This window comes from Thunnus albacares, chromosome 14 (assembly GCF_914725855.1).
Source record: "Thunnus albacares chromosome 14, fThuAlb1.1, whole genome shotgun sequence".
Lineage (NCBI taxonomy): Eukaryota > Metazoa > Chordata > Actinopteri > Scombriformes > Scombridae > Thunnus > Thunnus albacares.
The window spans coordinates 3,534,635-3,547,296 of NC_058119.1; the positions used below are offsets into that span (position 1 = coordinate 3,534,635).

Consider the following 12,662-nt stretch of genomic DNA (forward strand, 5'->3'; position numbering starts at 1 on the left):
TCAGGTTTCTTGTTTATATTCCCACAGATGTGCGCACACATGTGCACGGACACACTGTCACATGAACTCACAGAGACACACTGCCGAGGCAAAAGTGCTTACAGGCACACACACACACTGATAACACACACACACCTGAATGATGCACTTGGGAGATTTGAAGTGCAGGTGCACACACAGACTCAAACACACACACACACACACATACAGATGTGGTAAGCATAGATGCTCACACGTGAACAGACACACACACACATAGTTGTGTTTCCATCACCTCAGAGGACATTACATTACTTACATTCATTTCCTGGAGACTTATCCTAACCTCAACATAACCCTGAACTAACCTTAACTTTAGACCAAGTCTTCACCCTAAAATTAATGATTTACGTTAAGGACACTTGCTTTTTGTCTGCATAAGGGAGGCGAGTCCCCACAACATGACTGTGTAAGCAGATTTACGTCCCCACAACGTGAGGAATACCTGGACCACATACACACACACACACACACACACACACACACCTGTTCGCTTCCTAAACCTGTTCCACTTTAGCACTGAGCGTTTTTGTGTGAGGGAACATCCTCTTCTGCAGAGAGCAAGTGCAGCTGCTTTCTCTGTCTCTCTCTCTCTCTCTCTCTCTCTCTCTCTCACGCACACACACACACACACACACACAGTCCCAACAAAATGACTCAAAAGAATTAGGCTACCCAATCTGGTGTACTTCTTTAAAACACTACAAGTCCCTCAGCCTTTGAGAAAACAATCTCCAGTCAAGGTCCACTTACTGGCTTGTTCTAAAGCTTTTCACCTTATCACACTGTCTTCATCAACATATAAAATTTGCTCAAACAGCCATTATGGGCACTATTATTTGAGGGTTTTTTTTTTTAAGACGTCTTGTTTATCTTTGCTTAAAAGTTGAGCTTGACAGTTTGATTTGTTTAACTGTATTTCCACCTAATGAACAACATAACAACACATAACACAAGTGAAAAGATGTGACCTATGTGAGATTTGAGAGGTTGAGACGTTGTAGGCTTATACAACCACAATACTACAATCTACCTTCACCAGCACAATGAAATGAAAATGTATACTCATCTGAATACACTTAACACAGAAAGTGTCAAAAGCAGGCTGGAGAACATTTCACTTTACACATCCATTATTCTGTATTGTAGAGATACGTCTTAGCAATGATAACTGACTATTATTTAAACAATTTACTAACAATGCTACCAGTCATAATTCCAGAGGTAACACAATAGATGGGAGGAGAGAAGAGTTTTTGTCAGTCTCTGTCTTGAGTTGGTCTTGAGAGTTGATGCCCATCGATCAGACTCTGTTCACTCTGTGTCTACAGAAGGGAAATGTGACAGGCTCTATGGTCTTTTAAATAAGAAAGCATATTACTCTAAATTTACTTCCCATCACATCCACTGTGATGAATGGAACATTATGTGCGGGTCATGTCTTTATTATTCAGAAGGAAGGATGCTGGAGACAGGAAAAGGCTGTTTTAAAGCTTGAAATGAACTGAGCACTTTTTTATTTCAAATACCTTGTGACATGAAAAATAAAAGATTTAATGTTCAAAACAAACAAACAAGGCGTACTGGGAAAGTCCTTCCATATTTTGTCATATTAACAAAGACTCTGAAACATCTGCCCTCAGGTGTTGTTCTCAACATGTAACTAGCTCTGTCCAGAGTGCTGATCTGGGAGCTGTCCTGGGTACATGACTGTTATTCCTGTCAAGAATTATATTACCATTGGCTAGTAGTTCCCATTAATTTCCTCATTTACTACACCTTTGTGAATAAACAGGTCTCTAACTGCCTCTGCTGTTTCCAACACAGGAATGAGTCTTTTAGATAGTTTGGTTGTTGCCAGTGTTTATGGCCAGTAGTTGTTTTTTTCCTGCCATTCTACTCTACAGAGACCCAAAGTGTTCAGTATTGAAAAAACAAATAAACATTCATATGAAGAAATACAATCAAAATATGTGACATAACCATTAAATTGTTATGTTTATTCAATTTTGCTATTTCATTCTGCTTCTTTTCACAAAAACTGAGTTTATTGGATGTCATTTGTATTTCATTTCATTAGTTTTGATTTCAAACTGTCAGATGTAGTGCAGCATTGTGACTGGGGAAAATGAACAAATTATGCTTTAACTGCAACGCCTCACAATCGACCTGGAACTCCACAAAGATTAACATATCCCTGCTCTCCTGGTATCTAGCTGTGCAGATGTAGTTTTTGTTTTATTTGTCCAGATTTTGAGACGTATGTGTCTCAGATTTCTTCCTCCAACCCAGGTACATGGAATTTGTTTGGGTGCTCACTGATTTGGGTGAAAAAAAACAACTGAAACATCTCTTTCCAGAAACAAATGTGGTTTTCTGAATAATCCACACAAGTTGCTGTAAACAGTTTTCACTGGAACTACTTTCTAGTGGAAAATAGTCCCAGTGGAAACTGTTGACAGTGTGATACTACTGAGGGTGAGAAAATATGTTTTGTTGGTAATTTGGGTGAACTGAACCTTTAAACAATCTAACTGGAATGTATCAGCTAATGCAAATACTGCACTTCATTATGTACATTTGTCATAAAATCTTACATACTAGGATTTAAATTCCTGTATGTACTGTACCTTCATTTTTGATGACTGTAACAAATCAACAACACTAGAGAAAGTCTTACTGTACGACTCTTACTACCATCTGATCAGCTTGGATTTGTATCATTTATAAAAAGCTTTCCAGTAACCAAACCTTGCTTTCTGTCTCCGCTACCGCAGACCTGTGTGTGTGTATGTCTGTGTGTGTGTGTGTGCAGGTGTGTGTTTGGAGAACCAGAGTGTGTACAGTTGATAGTGTGCTGTACAGCGTCTAAGAAAAGGATGTTCCACATGTTTTCTTCCAAGTATTGCACATGAAGAAGACATGTGGCTATCTGTCTCTCCTTGTGTGCATGTGTACACAAGAGGTGTAATTTGGTCCCCCTGTCAGATCAATAGTCTCGGTCACTGCTCTGCCTCTCTGCAGCTCTACACTGCAGCTAGGCTTTCCCTATGGGGATTCTCCTCAGCGGTAATGTCTCTACTCGCCGGGCTATTCCAGTAGCGATGGCTAGTCTGCTTTCTCTATATTCGGAAGAGATCCGCTTGCAAAGTCACTTCGAGGACAAAGGGTGTGGTGAAGGAGGAAGAGGAGAGGGGGGGAGGGGAGAGGAAGAGAGGGGAGAGGTGAAGTGCAGAGGAGGGGAAAGGAGAGGTGAAGGGCAAAGGATGAATATAGTGACAGCGCTAGCAGCAGTGGTTTATTTTTAGCACAAATTCAATTCAGTTCAGCTCGACTGAATTAAAATTCGATTTCAGCTTTTACAAATATGACACTTTTTCACACTGACAATACAAAGAGAAACAGTGCATTAAGGTAATGTACTGTAAGTTAGTTTATACTGAAGCATTTACAGTAGCAGAATAATCAGCATAGTACGGTGGCTCTGAACACTCAACATGCTGCAGCTTAAGAAAACACATGCAAAAAGATGTAAACTTGCAGCTTTTATTGTTTTTAGTTGTGTCTGTATTCTTTTCTGTATAATAAATTTCATCATTCACACAAAACTACATCTTACACCTTCACTTTTTGACACATGCATTGTAGTAACCTGGATAAACCTGTGATTACCACACTCTGTCTATAGAGATAGACGTAGCGAGGTGTGACGTCACCTTTTGGTTGCATTGGAGCCAATTTGAAGCCCAGAGTTGCAGCTTCTGGTCAGCACCATCAGGAGTGTAGGGTGTTGCCTTTCACACTCTGGAAACATTACCCGTTACCTCAGATCAAAGCTAATGCTAGCTTACTGGGAACACAGAGCACTGCACACTTGGGCTACTTGGGTTAAGTACTTTAGCTAATCATCAATATCATAATCAAGTAACATTACACTTCCCAAAATACTGCAGCGATAATCCAACTAACCCCACTGTCAGTTCCACGTGGCTACACTACTGCAAGTCTTCAAATCTTATTAACAGAGAAATAATTTCCAAAATGACCACCAGCACACTTATTAGAGTGCTTGAATTTAACAACTGAGACAGCAATCGCCAATTGAGATAATGACTCGTTGGAAAAAATTATTGACTCAATATTTGTAAAGAGAATTTGACACTTTTTGAAGCCCTGAACAAACATTAATGTCCAGCAGGCTAACATCACTTTAACTTTACCATCACCCAGTTTAGCCTTCTATTTATGTAGCTAATCTAACCGAGTATTTATTTCACAGATGACACGATATAAAAACACTTTTTAGCTATTTTTTGGGATTGGTCCTTGGCTGTTGTTTAATAATGGCGGAAAAAGAGCTACTAATGGAAGTGATCTTTTTATTCATTTTAGCAAATTTGTCGTATTCCCACATCTCAGCAGTTACTTTGTGGGTATGTTATTATCAATGACAAAAATAATGGTCATAACTATGTTCTCCCTTCACTCCGGACCCAGTTTGAGATCCTTTTTTTCCCAGAGCACATGGGACGGCCAACTGACATCTTCCATCTGGAAGGGACACCTGGACGAAAGGATGCAGGGATGTAGGCGAAACAAAAGCAGGGGGATGAGGACACATGTTTGAATAAATGAGCTTATTTACTGTCAGGCCAATCTGTCTGGATGACCCTCATCTCCTCTCCTGTCACACTGTGACACTGGCAGGATGCATAATGGATCACAGCCCATCCGAGCCAAAACACAACAGGAGGACAAACTATGAGCAACACACTTTTTCGAACACAGCTCCGCTAGCTGACGACCGGCTTACAGGGACTCTGATGTCTCCAGGTTTACATAAATGTTTGGTTCTCTGCCTTTGAGGATGTTCAGGCAGCATGTGAAGTACAGGGATATGATACTGCAGGTGGTGGGAGGCGAATCAATGTGAACATAGATTAGTGATACATACTGTAGGCCTTCTTTAGCCACAGTGATCACGCACACCCACACACATACATGCACATTAGCATTCATGTAATCTCAACACAAGCACCATTAATGCATAATGCTTTTGGTTGCTAAGAGGAGGGTGTGATGCCATATGGAGAAGTCTGCACATGGATGCTGGTGTTTGATTATCCATGTATACATACTGTAACCTACACAGGAACCTATAATTATATGCTCTCGCTCTGTCTTTCACTTGTTCTCACACTTACACACACACACACACACACACACACACACACACACACACACACACACACACACAAATACACACAGTCATGATCCACCATTGTGAGACTGACTTATTTGACCCCATTAAATTGCAATCAGGATGGAGTTCATGATAAAATGCACTTAAGCTGTGTAATGTCATGTCACACTCATGACGATATATTAAAATGACTGTTATGTTAATGAGGATGTTAATTATGTTTAACTCTTTAACAGATATTCTTATATGAACACAAGGTGGTAAAGTACAAATACAGTATGAGCCATCTATTTGAACTTCTATGAGATAATCATAACCTTTATGAAGTTAAATGTGCAGTTTTTCTTTGGACTGTCAAAGATGTGTTGAGTAAACTCTAGTTTTTGTGATAGTCTTGTAAAACCAGGCATAATTCAGACCACAATATGTGGCTTAGTAGCTTAGAGAAGACATCATTTCATTGCTGTAGGCTGAGATGTCAGGCTGAGGCCTTTCTACACCATTTTATTACCTTTTTTCAACTATAGAAACATAATAACACACAGGACCAGTTACTCTAGTAAATCAATAAAAAAATAAGTAACAGAACAAACAGAAGAAAACAAACAAAATACATCTGGTCAAACAGAATTACCTACAAGTACAGTAAAAAAAACAAGCACAACTGTGGAGACAAGTGAAAAATAAAAGATAAGGGGGCACCATGTATCAGTATGTGGAGTAGAATATTTCCCTTAAAAACAAAACAAATTGAAGGAATATTTACTTCCTGTTAGGTTCCTTCTGTTATCATGCGTCAGAAAATTAGACCAAACTTCACAGAACTTTCCTTGGTAATTATTAGCCCTTGTGATTAGAGCTTCAAAGGAGGCAATGTCTGTCATCAGTTTCACTATTCAGCAAGCTCTGGTTTTGTCTGGCTCTCCCAATTGTGTAGAAAAATCCTGACAATAGAGCCTACTAGTGCAAGTCCAAAATTTTATTTTATATATTCAGTGTTAGGAGAGACCGGTCTCCTAAGCACAGCTGGGGACATTCTGGCAATGGCCAATGCAACCACTCACCGATCCTTTTAATTACTTGTTTCCAAAAAGGAGAAACAAAAGAACATACCCACATTAAATGAAGAACACTTCCAACAATAATTGTCATCTATGAATCCCATTTTTTTTTTAGTTTAACAGGTGTATAATAATACCTGTGGATGATTTTGTAAGTTACTATGCAGAGTGTTTGCCATTATTTTATAAGAGACTGAAGCTGATTGAGCACTCTAAATAGGATAATAGGTTGTTCTCCTTTTAACTTAATATAACTCCCAGATTCTTTATTCAGCTCCTTCATTGTAGATCCTTCCAAAACTCCCTCTTGAGCCCCTCTAAGCTAAAATTATCTTTAAGCTCTTCAAAGGATAGAAAAATGCCAGCTCTATACAAATCACTAACTTTTCGAATGTTCTTACCCACCCATGATTCCCACAGAGTAGTTTTTTCCTATTTGGATTAATGGGTTGTTCCAAATTGATTAATATCCTTGCTTATATTGAGAGATGTAACAACTTATGAGCTTTCATCCATGTCTCTCTGGAATGTTCCACGATTGGGTTGTTAATAAGGCCTGGTACATTTTTCTGTGACAATGCCTCTATCAGCCCCACAGGGGCAGCAAGTTCACTTTCTATCTGCACCCATGCAAGTTGATTAGCCATTTTTTTCATTTCAAATGATATCCCATACAACTCTACATTTGATAATCCCAGCCCTCCTAAATTCCTTGTAGTGTATAATTTAAGAATGTTAATTCTGGGTTTCTTCCCATTCCACAGAAAGTCTCTGATTAAATGATTAAAATGTTTAAAAATCCCTGGATGAATGCTGACTGGCACCATCATGAAGATAAACTTAAACTGAGGTCCAACTACCATTTTTGTTATGCTTATCTTAAACTCAGATTTATTAGCTTCCATCGGTCTAATTTTGTTTTAATCTTTTGAAGCAGTGGAGACATATTAATTTGCATTATATTGGTCAGATCTGCACAAAGTTTTATCCCAAGGAATACCATTCCTGTATTTATCCATCTGAATTGCAGTGAACTACTTACTCCCCTATGACAAGTTCTTGATACTGGCATTGCCTCAGACTTGCGCCCATTAATTTTGTGTATCTTTAAATATGTTTCAACTAAATCTAACAGTATCGGGGCTGAAGAGGCGGGGTCTCTGAATAGCCACAAAATGTCATCAACATAAAGAAAAAGCTTGTGCTGTCTTCTGCCAGCTGCAACCCCACTAATATTTGGCTCTGCTCTAATAGCTACTGCAAGTGGTTCAAGAAATAACATAAACAGTAATGGAGAGAGCTGGTCTCCTTGCTTTGCGCTCCGTGACATCTTGAAGGAGGGTGATATCAACCCATTTGTAAGGACTTATGTCTGTGGGTCCGCATATATCACCCTATTTAAGAACCCAGCTCCGAATCCAAAAGTTTTCATATTATGCAACAAAAAAACCTCACTCCATCCGGTTGCAAGCCTTCTCTGCATCTAGGGAGAAGGCCAGAGTGTCGTCTTCCCTGCTTAGCCACATCAAGTGAAGCAATCTTCACCTCAGGTTATCAGAGGATGACCTTCCACTTATAAATCCCATCTGATCTGGATGTATAATGCCCAGCAGGATATGCTCTAGGCACATAGTCAATACCTTAGTTTGTATCTTATAATCAACCCCTGCTAAACTGATGGGCCTGTAACTGGTTGGATCAAGTGGGTCCTTTCCTTTTTTGAGGATCACTGAGATGGTCAGTTGCCTTTGTTGTTGTTGTTCTGGAAATGTCACAGTAAAAAATTGGCCATACAGTTAAAGAACCATAATTATATTTAAATTTCCGATAAGGTATATATTACACACACACACATGCCTCACAAAAGTGGAAATAAGGTATCAGGTCCATTTTTAAAGAAGAACCAAAGTGTCAGTAACAGCTGAACTTAGATAATAATAATGTTCTGTAATCAATCCAATTTTTTATTAGTTGCACGAAACTTGATTTGTCGACCAAATCAACAAACTGAAAGGACGGAGCTACAGAATCTCAGGTGAGAGTTGAAAATGTCTTACAGCAGATAGAGAACAGAGCAGCACATTACCGACAGGTTTTTATGGATTCATTCCTTGAAACATTTACTGTGAAAATCAGTCATGTGTCAACTTTAAATATTCAGTTTTTATTAATGAAATTAAATGTATATATTTGTTTTAATGTCCCTACCAAAGTTAAAACCATACCTAGGCATGAGCCAAAAGAACAAATTACAGAAACCACATTTTCATGGATTTGATCTCTCTGATTGTTTTGTTTATTATAATTGTTCTGTATTAGCCAGCAAGACACCAATAAGTTTTGTAACATCATTTTGATTGATATTAAGTTGTGATATCACATTTGTGACACTAACAGTCATAAATTTGATGATATTGAACCAGGATTTCAAGTTATAAGGAGTGTCTTTTTCTATGAATTTACAGTGGATTTACTGATGCTGATCCTTAACAGATTTTTGTCATTTTTGTTAAGGTTTCTTCTGATTTTATACAGTGTGTGTATCATGTCTGTGATTTTACACAAATAACGTACCTCAGGGACAAAGAGTTCAGTACAGAGCTAGAGTAAGAAGGTAGTTAGCCTAGCTTACCATAAAGACTAGAAGCAGAGGAAACAGCTAATCTTTAAAATACATACCACTTAAAAGTATAATATGTAATTATTCCACATTAAAATGTCTAAAAACAACTAGAACCTGAACGTCTGGATCTTAATTTGTAAGAGAAATAAACCGAACAAGTGTTAGCAGCAGCTCGGCTAACAGCCTGTACCGGACGTCCGGTTGTCGCTGTACATCGTCGGAGAAACACTGATTTTTTAGGTAAAACAGCTTTAATTAGTATTTTAACGATTTTAATCTGCGTGCACGTTTGTTCTGGAGAGGAGGAGACCTCTGAGGATAATTCGGCTCCCGGGAGAAACCTGCCGAACGTCTGGATCTAAAGTTATAAGAGAAATAAATCGAGCAAGTGTTAGCAGCAGCTCGGCTAACAGCCCGTACCGGACGTCCAGTGGTTGCCGTACATCGTCGGAGAAACACTGATTTTTCTTAAGGTGAAACAGCTTCATTCAGTGTTTTTACCTGTAATCACCGGGTCCGTTTGTTCTGGAGAGGAGGAGACCTCTGAGGGTAATTCGGCTCCCGATAAAAGCATCCCGAATGATTAACACTGGAGTAATCCTATCCTGGCTGGTTATTTAACAACAAAGACAACAACTCCCATGATCCCTTGCTACCTCACACCGTCATCACACTCCGTCTTTTGTTATTGTTTTGATTGAGAGACCCCTAGCGGCTGAAATTACATATTGTGCGTTTAAATGTAAATGCCCTCCAGCACCTCTAGAACTCACTAATTAAAACATATCTCATTAGTTTAATCTGTATACAAACAGAAATGTAAAAACTACATTTCATGATTTTATGTGAGACAGAGCCAAGCTAGCTGTTTCCCTCTGCTTCCAGTCTTTATGCTAAGCTAGGCTAACCACGTCCTGACTCCAGATGCATGCTTAACAGACATGAGTGTGACATCAATCTTCTCACCTCTCTTTTAGAAAGAAAGCAAATGAACTAGTTACTGCAGTTTTCTGGTGTGTGTGGTCTAAATGTAAAGATTCAGGAATATTGTTGTTGAGTTTCTAGCCTGTTACTATGTAGGACAAACTATGTCTGCACAGTATTTTGGGAGCTCTCAGCATGGCACACACTCAGATACCCCGAGGCTTTAGTCAAAGTGTCACATCCTCAGGCAAGAGTTATGAAAACTTCACTCTGTTTTTAGTAAAAATGTATTCAGGTTCATTTAATTTATTCATACTTTAAATAGTTTTGTTGTCAAAAGTGCTGTACAACTGGCCTGGAGCCTAAAAGTGTCACAGGTGTAAATGGATCATCTATATGTTTACAGAAAAGTGAACATAGCTAAAAATAGAGAAGAATGGAAGACAAGATGCAAAAGCCGATAAATAGACTTGAGCCGATCTGGAGCCTTGGCTTTCAGAATCATAATCTCTGATTTAGGGAAGGTTGGGGGACTTGATCAAACAATGGGCTCTCATATTAGAGAAGACATAATCTGTAACACTCAGAATGATGCACTCAGACACAAGCTGGAGGGAAAAGAATGTGTCACAAACTGATCAAAATACAGCGTGACTTGATGATTTGAATATGTGTCCTGCTGTTAGAAAAAATTAGCAAATTAGAAAAGAATTGCTTAAATGTTGTCAATCAACAAGCAATCCTGTCACCGTTCACATCAGTCTAAAAAGATATGTCACAGTGTTACCAATACAGTGCCTGTCAAAACTAGAGACAGTCCTCACCAGAAAAACAACAGATCTTTGTTTATGTGTTTCTCACAAGCAACCTCTTGTGGTCATGTGACTGAGAAGCAAAGGCAGAGATAGTGTGATGTTATTATAGCACTGCAAAATCTCTTAGGGTGAAGATTGAGGTGGACGGGTTGGGTGACTTTGACACTGTATCCTGTCTCCCACCAACAGCCCACCTTGGTTTCTTACAATCTTTCCGAGCCCGTCCTCCCAAGAAAAACGACCCTATAGGCTGTAAAATTCTGTCGCCAAAAATGACCTATAGTTACGTTTGAGTGACAGACGCCATCTAGTGACCGTAGTAATTATGACCCAGAGAAGTGATGAGTTCAGATGATGTCTATATAAGGTGACTTCCTTATTAGGAGGAGGTGGGTTTGGTCGATGGCTAGATAGTTAGTTAGATGGCAAAAAGTGGACTTAGCTGCAGGAGACTGATGTTCGTTTTCCGTACCCAGCTGCATGTCATTTTTTAAAAAACTGTAATCTGGTGTTTACTGTTGCCATGACGATGATGGTTGCCTAACTTTAAGGAAGTAGTAATCACATTTCACATGAACATTTTAACGCAAACCGTTATCTTTCCCTAACCCTAACCGAGTGGTTTTTGTGCTTAAACCTAACCAGACCTTAACCATAGCGCTGTCACATCATAAAAGATGAATATTGTGCATACAGTGATTTGTAACGGTTTTGGAAAGTGGCTCTTATGTTGGAAAAGCAGCATACGCTCCAATGGGTTGTTCTGGACAGCAGATACAAACGACCTATGTGGTCATTTAATTTGGAGGACTTGTTAATCTTTCTTTAACTTCAGCCAAGTAGTTTTTGTGCCTAAACCTAACCAAACCTTAACCAAAGAGGTGGCAGGTCAGAAAATGCTCAATGACAAATTTTCTTGTTGCAAAATTATTTAAACGTTTTTCCATGAAATACAACTCCTGATTCTGTCCTCTCAAGGAAAACGAAAGCTTTGGTCATTTCAATAAATGCTCATAAACCCACATGAGTTTATGTCCAAGTGACAAAGCCCGCTAGCCATAGTAATCATGACTCTTGTCCACCTGGAGCAAAGAAAGGGAATCAGGTGACGTTATTCTAGAATGGGTGGATGGATGGGTCAACAAAATGTGAGATATCAACATGGGAGGCCACTGTCCATTTCCCATCTCCAACCAGCAGTTAACACTGGTTTCTCTTGTAACCACAATCGTCTCCCAACCTTAACCAAGTGTTAATTATTGTAATAATGATGACGAAGGTCCCCTTGACCTTGTTAAAGTTGTTATTTTAACTCAAACCATTATTTTTCCCTAAACCTACCCAAGTAGTTTTAGTGTTTAAACCTTACCAAAGCTTAACCACGAGGCTGTCACATCATAAAGCTCTTTATTTTTAAATTGTGATGTCATCCTGCTGGTACAGGTATGGACGTCAGATCTCAAAATGCTTGCAACAACAGTGTATTTTGTCATTTAATTTGGAGGACTTGTTGCTCCTGCAGCATAATCCACTTCTATGCTCTCTATCTGTACGCTCAATGTGTTAAATGCTTGCAGTTTTGCCAAAACATGGCTGAGCACACTTTTTCTGGTGCAGATTCAGAGTTTTGCAGTGGATGTTTTAAAGTTTATTTCTGAATTGTTTCATTTCTGTGTCCCCCATTAACACATGTAGTTCTGTGGTCATACGAATATTTAAGGTCACTTCATTTATTGTTGCTAGACGGCTACTCTATATTCTAACACTAGAAATTGAACATCTTGTGTTGTATTGTTGCCTCAGACAGTCTAACAGTACAGTATCATCATGTTGTCTGTGTGGCACGTTTCTTGACCTGTGATTGGAGGAGCGGGGGAAGGGAGCTTTGTGTGTTGGTGTGTGTGCGTGCACATGACTGAGAGCGAGATAAGAGATGAGTGAGAGAGAAAGAGAGAGAGAGAGATACAGTATGACTGAGAAAGTCTGCCTTCCCGCTC

The 12,662-nt window shown here is 39.2% G+C and overlaps 1 protein-coding gene across 1 annotated transcript in view; it reads right to left on the bottom strand.

Annotated features, from left to right (window-relative positions):
* The window catches only part of slc24a3 (solute carrier family 24 member 3), a 124,606-nt gene extending 115,044 nt beyond the window's left edge, over nt 1-9,562 (bottom strand). Inside the window, exon 1 of the mRNA XM_044373136.1 lies at nt 9,428-9,562. The gene's annotated coding sequence lies outside the window, so the exon portion shown is untranslated. The remainder of the gene's footprint in view (nt 1-9,427) is intronic.
* Nucleotides 9,563-12,662: the final 3,100 nt, after the last annotated feature.